Source organism: Lissotriton helveticus, chromosome 5_1 (assembly GCF_964261635.1).
Source record: "Lissotriton helveticus chromosome 5_1, aLisHel1.1, whole genome shotgun sequence".
NCBI lineage: Eukaryota > Metazoa > Chordata > Amphibia > Caudata > Salamandridae > Lissotriton > Lissotriton helveticus.
In genome coordinates, this window is record NC_136065.1 from 569,575,641 (window position 1) to 569,590,503 (window position 14,863).

Below are 14,863 nucleotides of genomic sequence, written 5' to 3' on the forward strand. Positions count from 1 at the left end.
AGGGACAATTCTGTCCCAAGTCTTGTTCTGGCCTAGGTGTCCTGCTAGGGGAATATCATGGGCTGGTGTCAATAGGAAGCCCCTGAATGCTAAAGGTATGATCAACCTTCTGGCTGCACCAGGCTTGGGGTTTCTACTCTCTGAATACAGGAGTCCATCATCCCAGTAAATCATATGGGTGCCACTAGCATTCCCAGCAGCCTCAGCAGCAGCTTGCTGTCTGAGGGGTTCACGAGAAGGGTAGCTCAACTGCACCTGACTCAGATCTGCCCTGGAAGGGCCCCCTGTCCCCAATAACTCAACCTGATCAGGCTTAAGCTCCTCTGGGACAGTTCCTTCTTCAGGTTCACAATCAGCTTCCTCAGAAGATTGATCCTCACTCTAAATCAGGGAGGAAAGCACTGCCTTAACCCTACTGCTCCCTTTCTTGGAAGGCACCTGGTCCATTATTCCAGAATCCAGGGTCTGTCCAGTGTTAGACTTTCTGACCTGTGACCTAGTCACAGGAAACACATGTGCAGGGATCCCCGGCATTGCTGCATGGGTCCTCAACTCCACTTCAGACCAGGCTAAAGTCTCTAAATCATTGCCAAGCAAGCGTTCTACAGGGAGGTCTGCACTGATCACAACCTTCTTAAGGCCATTTACCCCTCCCCAGGAGAAATCAACAACTGCCATGGCATGGGTAGTCCTGACATTGCTGGCATTAATCACTTGGTAAGTCTCACCAAGTATAACTTGTCCAGGGTTCACAAAGTCTGGTGTCACCCCTGTGTCCCTGTAGACCTCAGCCTTTTTCCCATTAATCAAAGGCTGTTGTCTGTACTTGCCCAGGTTACTGGGACTCACAGAGGAGGTCATATCCATGCCTCCATCACAGACTAACACAGCCTGAGTTGGAACTCTGAATAGGCCAGAGTCCATCTCAGATCCCAGGGTTAACCCTACTACACCCTTCTGCTGGGAACCACCACTTGTAGCTGAACTAGGGGGAACAGTTGCCTATGGGGCAATGGTGGCAGGTGCAGTCTCCTTTTTGGTGCAGTCACTGGTCCAGTGACTATTATTCTTACAAACTTTACACCATGGTTTCTTTGGGCCTTCTTTCTTTTTGGAAGACTGGGGACCCCCACCATTAGAAGCTTTTGGGGACCTTGTGAAGACTTCTGGTCTTTACCTTTCTCCCCACCATTTTGATCTTGCTTCTTTTGGTCACCACCTTGGTTCTGTCCCTTCTGCTTCACATTGGTTCTGACCCATTTGTCTGCCTTCTTTCCCAATTCTTGGGGAGAGGGCAGATCAGAGTCCACCAGGTGCTGATGCAACAGCTGGTTCTGACAGTTATTAAGAATTTGTTCTCTCATGATCAGATTATTCAGTCCTGTATAGTCACACACTTTACTGCCCAGTAACCAGCCCTCTATAGCCTTAGTAGCACAATCGACAACGTCAACCCAGTCCTGTGCCTTCTGGGTGTCTCTAAACTGTATTCTATACTGCTCAGTGGTTAAGCCAAACCCATCTATCAAAGCACTGTTCAGGACCTTGTAATCATCAGCATCCTCTTCTCTTACAGTGAGGAGCTTGTCTCCACCTTTGTCTGCAAAGGAGAGCCACAAGATTGCTGCCCACTGCTCCTGGGTACCTTTTGTACTTTGCAGGCCCTCTCCAGTGCAGTAATCCATTTGTGGATGTCGTCCCCATTCGGATAGGGAGGGACAATCTTGTTTAAGTTTCTATGGTTATAAGACCTATCCCTACCCGTTGGGACATTGCTGCCACCATGGGGCTCAAGCCCCATCTTTTTTTTTTGCTCTTTCAAGCTTGAGGGTCTCCTTCTCTAAGGCTACTTGCTGTCTCCTTATTCTCGGCTGGGCTTCTTTCATCCTAGCATGATGCTCCCTCTTCTCAAGGGAGGTAACCCTCCTATGCGAAGAGGAAGAGGACCCTACAGATGTACCAGAATGATTAGACTCCTGGGAAGGAGACCGTTCTCTTCTAGGCACACCACCAACTCTACCTGGGGGGAGCAAAGATAGGGCCACCTCGGCCTTCCTCATCTACAGGCAAATCTGGATTCCCCAGGTCTAGGTCATTGTCCCTTACCTGGTCCACATCATCATCAGAGTCCTGATGAGGTAACTCACCAGTGTTCTCTTCTTCTGAGGCATTGGGTATTGGGATTCTGTCCTGGCTTCAATTTTCTTATGGCACACAGAGCCCTTAACTCTTGGAAAGAGAATGTGGCATACTTAGATGTCTGCACTTGGCTGACATCTGGGACAGACCCACTGGGTCCCTCCTTTGAAGACATGACTAGTGAGGTGTGGTGTATGCACCTACCTACATTATTTGGTTTCCTACTAAACCTCTTTTGAGTTGTAGAAAGGGTGTGCTAGGCCCTTAACTCACAACTCTAAGTTCAGTAGAACTTACTGTATTATAAGCTTGTATTATATGTATCTATGGTACCTTTAGTGGTTTTTCAAATGATATCCTCAAGATTATCTGGTAAAACAATGCAAGCTGGAATCCCACACGCTGCACACCAATGTGAGAAGTTGGCAGGGGCAGCTCCTCTAAGGGGGTGTGTGGGTGCCGCCCCCCTGCTTTCTCGCCGTGCGAGAAGGTAGAAACAAATGGTAGTCATTTGTTTCTGCCTTCTCGCACGGCGAGAAAGCAGAAGTTCCTGGTTGGGGGTGGGCGGTGTTACTCGAGGGCAGGGGTGAGTGCCTTGCCCACTGTTGTTAATACTGTCTGTTTGGGCAGCCTGAAGCCGCCCAAACAGACAGTAATAACAACAGTGGGCAAGCCACTCCCCCCTGCCCTCGAGTAACACCGCCCACTCTCCCTCTTCTCTCTGTATGCTGCAGCATACAGAGAGAAAATGACACGGGTGGGGCAGCGGCCGCACCAATGAAAAACGCTGCGGTGGAGGGGAGGGAGGCTGCCTGCAGCCTTCCTGATGACGATGAGCACCCTGGGAATTCGAAACCAGAACGGCGGGAGTCGGGAGTCTGCAGTCTCGGAACTAAAGAAAGGCGGAAAGGTAAGTTTTACTTTTATTATTTATCCCGCCCCCCATATGTTCTCTGAACTTTCACCAATCCCTGTAATGGCTAGGTGCCTCCTGTGGTTAATAACAAACATGAATGTGTGCCTGTGTAATGTAAACATATAAGAAGAAGGCATTTGGCCCAAAGGGATAGCGGGGGGTAGGGCCTCAGTATCAAAATTTAGAAAAATGTACCCACACCTCCATTAGTTTAGATCAGATTTCTGATCCAAGAATAAGATAAACAAAAATTATTATGTTTATCTCGGCAGTAATTTTTGCCTCTTTATTTTAAATTATTTTGTAGAATAAAGGATATTTATTTAACTACAATAAGAACACATCATCTACCAAACAAAATGTCACATTACTACAAAACAATCTGACAATAACTAAATTATATCATATTGTACATATATCTCCACATATATTTACAATACATTTAAACACACGGTGAAATTCAATACATAAAAACATTATTTAACATTCAACATGTCAAAAAAGCAGTTTATATATACATATATTCAATCTCATAACGTTGCGAATAAAATCGAGCAACTCAGAAAAGTTTTTTACACCTAGAGAGCAACTAATCCTAATACTCTAAGTGTTCCAAAGATTTAACAAAGACTTAAATCCCAAATAGCCGACGTGTTTCGAGTTCTGGCTTTATGAGTTACCAAACTCTCATCAGGGCTGGATTAGTCTTTTCATTGACAACTGTGTGTTGCCAAAGTAGATTCGTGGCCTTAGAGTTATGTTTCTACGCAGTGGTTGCCAGTCTTAGAAGCGGCATTCTTTTCAGTCCAATAGTAACACAAATTCCGGCACTCTCAGTTCTTTATTTTCGATAGCTGATTAACGACTGCATGCTGAGGAAGGATTTATCATGTTACAGTATTAGTAGATGTTTTCGTGCATGACAGGAAACTAATTTAACGTTTAGCGTTTAGCGGTTATTCAGGCTCGTTTCTCACTCCGTGATTCGGAACAAATCACGGAGTGAGAAACGAGCCTGAATAACCGCTAAACGCTAAACTTTGAATTAGTTTCCTGTCATGCAGTCGTTAATCAGCTATCGAAAATAAAGAACTGAGAGTGACGGATTCCGAAAGCTGCAGAGGGGCTCAGCTCATGCTAGGGCACCCTCTCACACAAAACCAAGCACTCTGCCTTCAGGATTATCAAGGCCTGCCATATTAGTGACTTATAGGTTTATATGTGTCTATATATAGGTAGATATAGGTATACTATATCTAAGCAAGGGGTGTTAACACCACATTACCCAGGCTGCAAGTGCAGACCTGTGATGCCATTTTGGAAGGCTTCCCAGGGGTGGCTTAATAGATGCTTCAGCCCCTGGTAGGCCTCTGGGGTACCTATGCCCTTGGTACATAAGGTGCCATATACTAGGGACTCACAAGGGTAACCCAGTAACCAATCTGGAGTGTACCTAATGTACAGGTAACCAATTTAGAGAGAGAACAGCTAGGCTGTAGTTCTGATTAGCAGGGCCACAGCCAGAGTAAAGTCGATAAACCAGTGAAACACTGCAAAAAGTGGGGGTAACCATAGGAAGCAGATCCTACTCTCCTACAAAATCACTGACTTCTGACCAAAACAGTCTTTAAAAGAAGAGGCCAGGAAGTGGACATCAGCTCCCATTCTCCATCCTCACAAGAAGTGACATCACTGCCTTTCCCAGCATCAATCGGCACAGGAAGTGTGATCACTTCTTGCCTTCTCCCTACATCTATTAACTCATCAGGGCAACCTACCACTTGGGCCTAGGAAAAGGCGGTCCTTGCCTATTTGAGCGTGTTAGGACCTGTACAATTGAAACCCTGAAGGTAAGATATAATCACAAGCCTCACCCAGTACTCCGTACTGCCAATCTCCACAATCACACCCAGACATAGACAACACAAACACTTACATGCCATTCTCACACCACAGAGCGCTGAAAACTTTTTTGCTTGAAGTACACTTCACCGAAGAAGGAAGAAGAATTATATCTAAAGAAATGCCACTTATGATGTTGCTAGCTTGTATTCCTGCACTTTAGAAGGAGTTTTCTGATGTATTCATTCCGCCTGTGAAAAAAAAACTGCCACACCATTGTTTTTGCAATTGAGCAGTTAACCTGAAGCCTAGGGTTGAAATTCCTTATGGGCGAATGTACTCACTGTATAAAAGAGAGTGAAAAGTGCTACAACAGTACTTGCAAGAAAGTTTCGAACAAGGACTAATATTATGCTTTCAACTTTACCATCTGTTGTGCCCTTAATATTTGTCACCAGGAAAGACAGTGGATTAAGACCATGAATTAATAACAGAAGCTTGAACTAAATCACCATAAATGATCGTTACCTATTACCTTTAACTAAAGACATCCTGGAAGCCGTAAGTGGGACTCAGTATTTTACCAACTTGGATCTAAAGGCAATTTTTAATGGGCAATGTAATGGGTATTATCGGGGATAAAAAGTTTTAACCAGAGAATATGTGGTTCTGATGCCTTGTTTATTTGATTAATACACCCTGATTTGAAAATATGAAAATGGTTTTATTGGTATTTTTGTCATTTCAGGATAACTCGAGTGTGGTTACAAAGGAACGACAAGTAAGGTCACCGCATATTGGAAAATGTACCTCCACCCACCTAATAATGATCAAATAAAAAGGGTTAATGTAAGTGTGGGATCTTAGTCCTGACAAAGGCCGAATGGCCTAGTAGGGCGATGAATACTGGCCAAAACATGTCGATGAGTTAGCAGATAGTTGGAATGAAGGGGCACTAATATCCCAGTTTCATCACTGTTATTCATTGTAATCCAATCTGAGGTGCCCAATATTAAAGAGGAACTGGAACGTCCCTGAGGTAGTTTTAATTAGTTTTAATTAGGTCTTTTTTGGCATTGTGGATCTTTTTATTTGTGTGTATTTTCTTCCCCATTACCATTTTCTCCATCCAAGTCATTAGTCTGTGTAGGGATGTTGTAAAACGCCCAATTTTGAAGCATGCCACTATTTGTGGGTGAGGACATTTTAAAGAAACCTTGCGTTTTTCTATGAGAAGTTGTCATTTGCTTCCTCCTTTTCCTCTTTGTGTGTAGAATTAAACCTTTTGCCATGCCCAAACCTTCCCTTTTACACATTTAAACCAGGGTAGGTCCTGGACAGCTCAGAGGGCAGGGTACAATGTATTTGAAACATACTTTTAAGTTTTAAATGCCCTGGTAGTGAAAAACTCTTACATTTGTTTTTCGCTACTGCAAGGTCTATCTCTCCCATAGGATAACACTAGAGTTGCCTTATTACATTTTATAAGTGCAATTTCCAAGTGAAAAGAGATAACTTGTTCATTTTTGTTCTCTCTGGAATCCTAATTTAAATTCCTAACTTATGTTGATGTTGGATTTTAAATTACAATTCTGAAAATGCCACTTTTAGTAAGTTGGCATTTTCTTGCCTTACCCTTTGTGTGTAGAATTAAACCTTTTGCCATGCCCAAACCTTCCCTTTTACACATTTAAACCAGGGTAGGTCCTGGACAGCTCAGAGGGCAGGGTACAATGTATTTGAAACATACTTTTAAGTTTTAAATGTCCGGGTAGTGAAAAACTCTTACATTTGTTTTTCGCTACTGCAAGGTCTATCTCTCCCATAGGATAACACCAGAGTTGCCTTATTACATTTTATAAGTGCAATTTCCAAGTGAAAAGAGATAACTTGTTCATTTTTGTTCTCTCTGGAATCCTAATTTAAATTCCTAACTTATGTTGATGTTGGATTTTGAATTACAATTCTGAAAATGCCACTTTTAGTAAGTTGGCATTTTCTTGCCTTACCCATTTGTTCCGTGCAGCATGTCTCTGGTCACCAGAATGGTTGAGGTTCAGCTTTGTGTATTCTTCCTAGACAGCCATATACAATGGAGCTTAGATGTGACTGGATTGGCCATGAATGACAGGATGGGAGGGACGAGCTGGGCCCAACCTCACTTACACCTGAATAGGCTGTGATCTTTTCACACAAAGGACTTAATGATCCTGCATTGTTACTTCAGCCAGCTTGGAACAAGGGAATGGGTGGCAGGGAATTCCATCATTTCAAAGTCACTGTCTAGAAGCTTCTCCCACCTTCCAAAACCCGGGCATCAGTGTATAAAAGAACAACCTCAGACACCACCACTTCAGTACACTGCTGGACAGGTGGATACTCTGCTAGGATGAATGACTGCTGTGCTCCTACAAGGACTGCCACTCTGAAGGAGCTACTGCCTTGCTGTGCTGATCTGCTGTCCTCTTCTCTGGAGATGAAGAACTGGACCTGGAACCCATATTGGACCCCAGAGTAACTCAAAGGCAGTGGCGGCTCCTCAAGGGAGTGCTGCGGGCAGTGGGGTGGGGGAGGGGCAGGGTGGGGGATAGTAAACTCCAGAATGCGGCGAATGGAGTTGTGTATATAAATAATGAAATAAAACAAATTACATTGCACTCGCTACTGCGCCAAATCGGCGATGCAGCGCACAATGTAAATCATTTCATTTATTTACTCAACTCCGTTCGGCAACATTCCGGAGTTTACTACCCCCCCACCCTGCCCCTCCCCGCCCACCGCTCCACAGCACTCCCTCGAGGAGCAGCCACTGCTTAAAGGGCTAGTCTGCTTGCCTCTTGGTCTGAATCTCAGGTGTATAACAGCCTGCCCACAGACCCTGGACCCACTTTCAATGAGTTCCTCACCCCAAGAGGTGTACCTTAACTCCTGGACCCTTGGTGTGGCTCACTGAGTTCTTAATTCAAGTTTTGGGTAGTTAGTTACTGCAAACGAGCTTGTTCACACTGAAACTACACTGCTCACACTTAAAATCAGCACAAGCTGCTGCTATCCTGTCTCTTTGCACAGCAAGCATTGATCGCCGCAGAGAACCACCAACGTGAAGTACCTGCCCACCCGTCCGCAATGCCTGGCCTGCTACTTGCGCCATGCTGACCACCATCAGTGATGCTGTGCTTCCTCCCTATGACTCTCTCCAAAGTGAATGGGACTCTTGGCAAGCTTGAGAAGGTAAACCTTCAGCTGCGTTAATCTGGGACTATATCAACCCGCGCTCCATTGTGGTCAGCTTGAACTTTTGACTTTGACCCGTCCAGAGCGACCACATAGCTGTGGTTGTTGCTTTAAGCTTTTAGGTGCTTTACTGCAGATTATTCTCTAAAAATTCATAACTCCACTTCTACTGATTGTTTTTTTATCATGTTGAGAGCTATTTTTGTAACCAGGTGTGGAATTTATTTTATGTGGTTTACAAATGCTTTACACATTGCCATTAAGTTAAGCCTGACTGCTCTGTGCCAGAGCTACCAGTGGGCTGATCACAGGTTAGTTCGGGGTTGCATTTGCCTTATCCTGACCCCAGTCAACCAGTAACACAAATCCTAACAGTTTGTTACAACTGTTACCCGTAGCCACCAGCCCAGAGAAACTGTTTTCACAGACTTTATAGTTGCATTACCACTATCAAAAGGGAAAACAGTGATAATGGTTTCAATTGATATGTTTTCTAATATGGCACATTCTTTGCCCTTTATCATACTGCCAACTGCTAAAGAAATATCACAGAGTTTTATCAAGGATATCTTCAGACTACATGGTATTCCTGAGACCAACACTTCTTATGGAAGTCCACAATTTGTCTCTCGATTATGGAAATATTTTTGTTTTGCCCTGGGAATCTCAGGAGCTTTTTTCTCTGTATTTCATCCATAAACTAGTGGTGTCACTGAGAGAGCTGATCAGACTCTAGAGCAATACTGGAGGTGTTTTCATAATGCTACGAGTGATAATTGGATTTCCCTGTTACCATATGCAGAATTTGCATATGATTATAGTGTGCCCTGTGCTACCAAAGCCACCCCTTTTTTGTTTGAAGGGATTCTATTGTAAGTTTTTTCTTGAAACCTTCAATATTCCGGATTCTTTTCCTACAGTCACTGACCTCATACAACATCAAGGTAAAGTCCAGAGATTAGTTGCTGATACATTATGAAGGGTTTCAGCTGGAAAGAAGAAGCAGGCTGGTAGACATAGACTTCAGGACCTCGTCCATAGGGTGGGGGAAGTTCTAGCTTTCATCTCGCTCTTTGCCTACCAAGCCAGGACCCTCCAAATTGCAGCCATGATTCTTGGGGCCCTTCACAATTTTCCAAAAGGTTTCTCCTGTAGCCATTTGTCTTGGGTTACCGTCTTCTTGGATAGTCCACCCACATTTCATGTATCTCTGCTGAAACCCTTTGTCTTTGATGATTTTGCAAGGAATCAACTCCCACCTCCACCAGTAGAGATTGGTGGCCAACCATCATATGAGATATCTGATATTGTTCCTTCTCGGTTATTTTGAGGTAAGCTACAGTTTTTGATAAAGTGGAAGGGTTACCCAATATCAGATCATGCTTGGGAACCTGCAACTGCATTATATGCTAGTCTATGGGTAGTTTGAAGATTTTTCTTAGGTATTTTGGTAAACCTGGTGCTCTGAGGACGGGGTATGCTGTTGGGCTTTAGCGCTCCTCTTGTTTGGCTCCCATGCATGTTCTGTTGCACAAGGCCTTGGGCAGAGTCACCGCTTACCTTAGTGGTCTCTAGATGGTAGGAGTTGGGTACCAGCAATACACCTTTTCTCTCCGGCAGGAGCAAAGAGTTTGGGACACGTGGTGTAGGTGTCCAGATGGGTGTACAGGTGCCATTTTGGATTGGGTTTCAAATTTGATACAAGATGGTTTCCCTTTTCCAGGATAGGAATCACCTAATTCAATATGGAGGAAAGTAGTCTCTGCGGAGGATATGTTACTTCCAGAATAGATAAGACTATTTAAGTGGAGCCTAGGGATTGGTCTTTGCATTGCAGTGTTCCTGCTATGCTTAGTAGTGGTTTTGATGCTCTGTGTTGCTATTGTCTTCTAGTTTAGGTTCTTCTGGTTTTGCTCTGAAGTTTGCTTCCCTTCTGTCATCTTCAGAGAGTTTGTGCTATGGCTTTTTTCCCTCCTCAGCAATGGGTTATTTCCTTTAATACTTACTTGTTGCTGTTTACCCCACTTTCAGCAAGAGGCTGCAGAAAGGAATCACCCATACCTCATGGTCCAATATTCAAAGCTGCAAGACCTCTGCTTCGCCCACCCTTAACACCAAGGTACTATGACATCCCATGTACTTTTCAGCCTCTAGATGATGACCCTTTGGGGCTCTACTCACGGAAAACAGCATTGAGATTCAACAATATGCTAATGATAAACAATTCTACTTGAAAGACATCTGCTCTGGACAGCAAATGCCTAAAGAACTTCCTTTAACTCATGTAGGTCTGGATTCCCAGCACCTACCTGATGCTTAATCTAACTAAGACAGCATTCCTGTTATTTGCCGAGAACAACAGTAACAAATAATATAAACCTGTCTCAGTAACATGAAACTTGATGGTGATAGAGCGCGCAGGTCACCCAACTATATTTTTACCATATGCGCACTTGGGCCCTGTATTCAGTTTACCATAATTACTTAATCGGGTAACCTACACTCTACTACCAGAATTTAATCCTAACTGATTCCTATACTATAAACTTACCAATCCTTGTCACTGGTACCTATGACCACAAATGGATCAGGGGGTTAGTTGTAAAGAAAGGCAGTCAATAGCATTTATAACATTATGCTCTCATGTAGTGACCACAGACTGGAGAAGTTTTGAAAACCTTTATCTAATCTTCATCAAGAGTTGAGAGCCAAAAGTTTACAGCAAGCAAACTATCAATAATCAGAATCATGAAAAGCGAATATGTATGTAAAAGATATATGATGCCAACCATTTAGAAGTCTAAAGGGAAGGTAAGGAAAAGGAGCATACTGAATAATCAGGAAATCAGACTGGAAATAGTACTTCCTAAAGGACGGGGAAAATAAGGAACATACTAGAATATCACAGTTTAATCATTTTCAATAGAAATTGAATAAGAAGAGGAACATGAAATATTTAAGGACAAAACTGAATTTACTATGTAGCTATAGGAAGGGTAAGAAAAAATTGGAACACGCTAATAATTCAGGACAACCACATTCAGTTTGCTAAGAGGAGGGGTATAGAAAAGGATCATCTATTTATTCAAAGGAAAAAACGGTACTCGACACCCAAGACTAAAGAGGGAGGGGAAAAATGGAACACGCTAATAATGACAAGCTCACGATTTGGTACTTTGTCACAAAGGGAGGGGAAAGAAAAAGGAACATATGCAATTATAACTTCAGCAGGATTTAAGGGAAAATTAAGGAGAGGATGCAAAAGTGTTTCCCTCACAGATTTATATTTACCTAGAACGGTGCGAAGACCAACCCTGGCCACGGGTCAGTTAAGGACAGAAACCCTGAAAGTTGCAAACGCCAGTAGGCCAGCACGTGCAGGTCAGAGACAGGACAGGAAAACCAGATTGGATCAGAACCGGACCACCAAAGTTGAGACCAGCACCCGCAGTTCAGTTGCAACGCCTGCGCTGCACCCTCTCTGCAGCTATCAGTCAGAACCGCGATTTGGTTATCGAATTCCCCAGCAAAGTGCTTCGCCAGCACTTTTAGGTCCCAAAACCCCGATTGGGTCAGCGAGTGCTCTGGCAGAGTGCTTTGCAGCACCTCTGTTCTCGATCAGGTATTGAGTGCGTTGGGTCAGTGACAGGTCAGCTATTCGGACAAGTTGGACAATTTCTCTAGCTAAACCTAGGCTAGTTATACTATTTTCCAGGTCAGTGTACCACCCCCCAATGTTGCAAGTGTAAGGATCCCCCATTTCGATTGGACAAAGGAAAAGGACAGGTCATCATACCACCTAAAATTTGAGATTTCTCAGGCTCCTCATTTGAATTATCGTACACACCCCTTGAATTTCAGGTTCTCATGATATATTCTTTACACATAACAATGGTGAATTTAACATTGTACACATTGTAATAATTTTAGTACAGTTCAGCTTGTTCGACTAGGTGAGAGATATCTTCCCAGGCGCATCTTGGCTGGAATTGCCATCTGGCTGGGATTCAAAGGTCACTGCTGTGGAGACTCGCAGATCTCGCGCAGACGCAGTTTGAAGCACGATGGAGTGCAGCAAGGGAGAATAGGCCATATTTTGTAATGTACCATGAATTGGAAAAGAAAACATTTTAGAACATAGAAAAAAAAATACACTGCATACCATGAACTTCTACTCTATACCCATTACTTTATAATAAACTATAGCATTAGGGTTAAGCAGAACGAACAGCTTAGCAAAAGCAGCATTGCAAGCTTCTGGCATGTGAGAACACAAAGCAGCCATTTTAGGTCTACTGCGCAAGTGCAAACAGTTTCCCACCAAGACAGCTAATACGTCACGTCACATGGGTATGACCGACGCATGCGCAGTCTAAATTCCCGCGTAGCAGCGGCCATTTTAGGTTGCAAGCATATTAGGATTAGAAGACACATTGGCAAGCGTCACTCGGATGCCCCGTGTAAAGGGAAAATAAGAGTTTTAGTATGACAAACATGTTGGTTATTTGTTAATACTGTTATCCGAGGTTCATGAGTACGAGCAAGTCGCTTTACGTGCGAATCCTTGCTCCATCAATGGCTTTCACCCCACCTTTCACCAAGTCACTTGAATTCATTCTGGACATCAACCTCACCCACGAGGAACACATTGGCAACTAATAAATAAAGACAGCCTGATACCAGATCTCTGTTCTAAAAATAAGTGAAACTGTTTCTTCCAGGAAGAGACTTGGGTACTGCTGTTCAGACACTCAAAATCTCGCCCCTCAATGGTAGTAATGCCTCAGTCCTTGGAATCCTAGACCCCACACTGGGCCATTCTACATGCTGCAGTACGTCACACCAGGCCTGAAGAAATATGTTCTTATCACCCTCATCCAATGGAACTTCATTGATTCCTCTTGCTGGCAAGCACCATCATCAAAACCATCTCCATAACTTACAGAGCCATCATGACCAGCACCCCTGCTTGTTTTGCAGACAAGTTCACCGTCTCTGATGGCTCTGAGCCCACCTGCGGCTAGGATACCATCAGACTTGAGGCTTGAAAATATAATGAAAAAGAAACAAGGCAGCAAGAATTTTCAATCTATACACCCACAATCTGGAACAATATCCCCATATCCCTAAGGACTGCCACAATGCTGCTCCAAGTTAGTTGAAGATGCACCTCTTTTAAGAACACTGCACAACAATGCCTTAACAGTTGACAACCCAGCTACCTCTCATCTCTCATTGACTGTATGCTTGCTTTTGACCCTGTACAATTCTCTGATGTGTTGTTTAGGTGTGTGCTCGACAAATACCATATCTATACATACATATTTGAAAAAAACACTGATTGGCATTATTTTTTTTAAAATGTCCTCAGACGTGGCAAACATTTTAACCCCATCCGAGAAGTCAAATTGTTCTCTCCTCTCACTCACTTGGTGCAATTTGGGGTAGTTATTTACATCCCTCCTCTTTCAAACCTCAACAGTCGCCACTATTTGACTGTAACATAATTATAGCCTTTGCCATCCCCTGATAGATTTTCCTCTGATGAGTAGTACATATCAGACATGGAATGTAGCCATATCTTGTTCTTGTCACTTAGAGCATCTCTGAGCCTTGTGGGTGACATGCCTTTTATATTGTGTGTATTAGAGCCTTGCCTTTGACTGGACTCTGCACCTTACATTCAAGGATGTTCGGCACACATGTAAACGGCACATTCATTTCACGGCCTTCATCGATGTCAGGTGTCCCTCATATAGGTGAAATTTGACTTGAAGGTTTTGCTTTTCTGGCCATCTTATGTGTGTTGAAAACACAAGTCACATATTCTATGCCATCCACATATTGACTAGTTATGATACGGCCTGCATAGCAAAGATATATTAATAGTATCATTTTTGTTTCATCTTTCTTTTGGTGCAAGGTCATGAAAAGTGCATTGAGTGCTCAACATATCTTAAAAATTAAAGTATTTTAGGAATTTCATTATAGCCCCCCTTTATCCTATGCTTTTCTTGTGAATTCTTCAAGTTTTCTAGTAATAAGCGTGAACCAGGTCACCCTTGCAGGCACAATACTCATTGCATGGCCTTCCGTCATGTCATCTGACAGGAACCCATGCTATATCCTGACACCATAACCTGCGGGTAGTATGTTCAGGGTGTGTTCTCATCATAGACCATGTACACTTTTTTGAAAGTTTTGTGCACATTTGTCAAATGGTGTCAAAGCTGTAAACAATTTCAACAAGCATTTGCAATGGCAATAGGTCTCGCATTTAGGAAACTCTTGTAACTGCGAGACATATTGCATTGATAATGCTTGTTTGTCAAAGCGCCCATGCGGCGTATTCACTTTAATGTCAGCCCTGCCGCTTTCCTTAGACAAGTCACGTCTGAAGAAATTGGCTTGGGCAACATTAAAGTGAAAGAACTGCATGGGGAGCTTTTGCAGACAAAAAGCATTTATCTGTCAAGTAGACAAACAAATATTTTTTTGTCAAGTTGACAAATATTTTTTTTGTAAAAGTGCCCCATGCTGCGCTTTTACTTTCATTTCGGCCATGCCCATTTGTTTAGACACGGCTCGTGTAAAGAAAGGTGCCTGGCTGATATTAAAGTGAAAGTGCTGGGGCGCTTTAAAAAAAAGAAAGCATTAAATAAAAAAAGAGGAGCACGGCTGCTCTATTCAAAGCGGACTGCGCTGGAAAAATAAAGAAAGAAAGGCGCACAG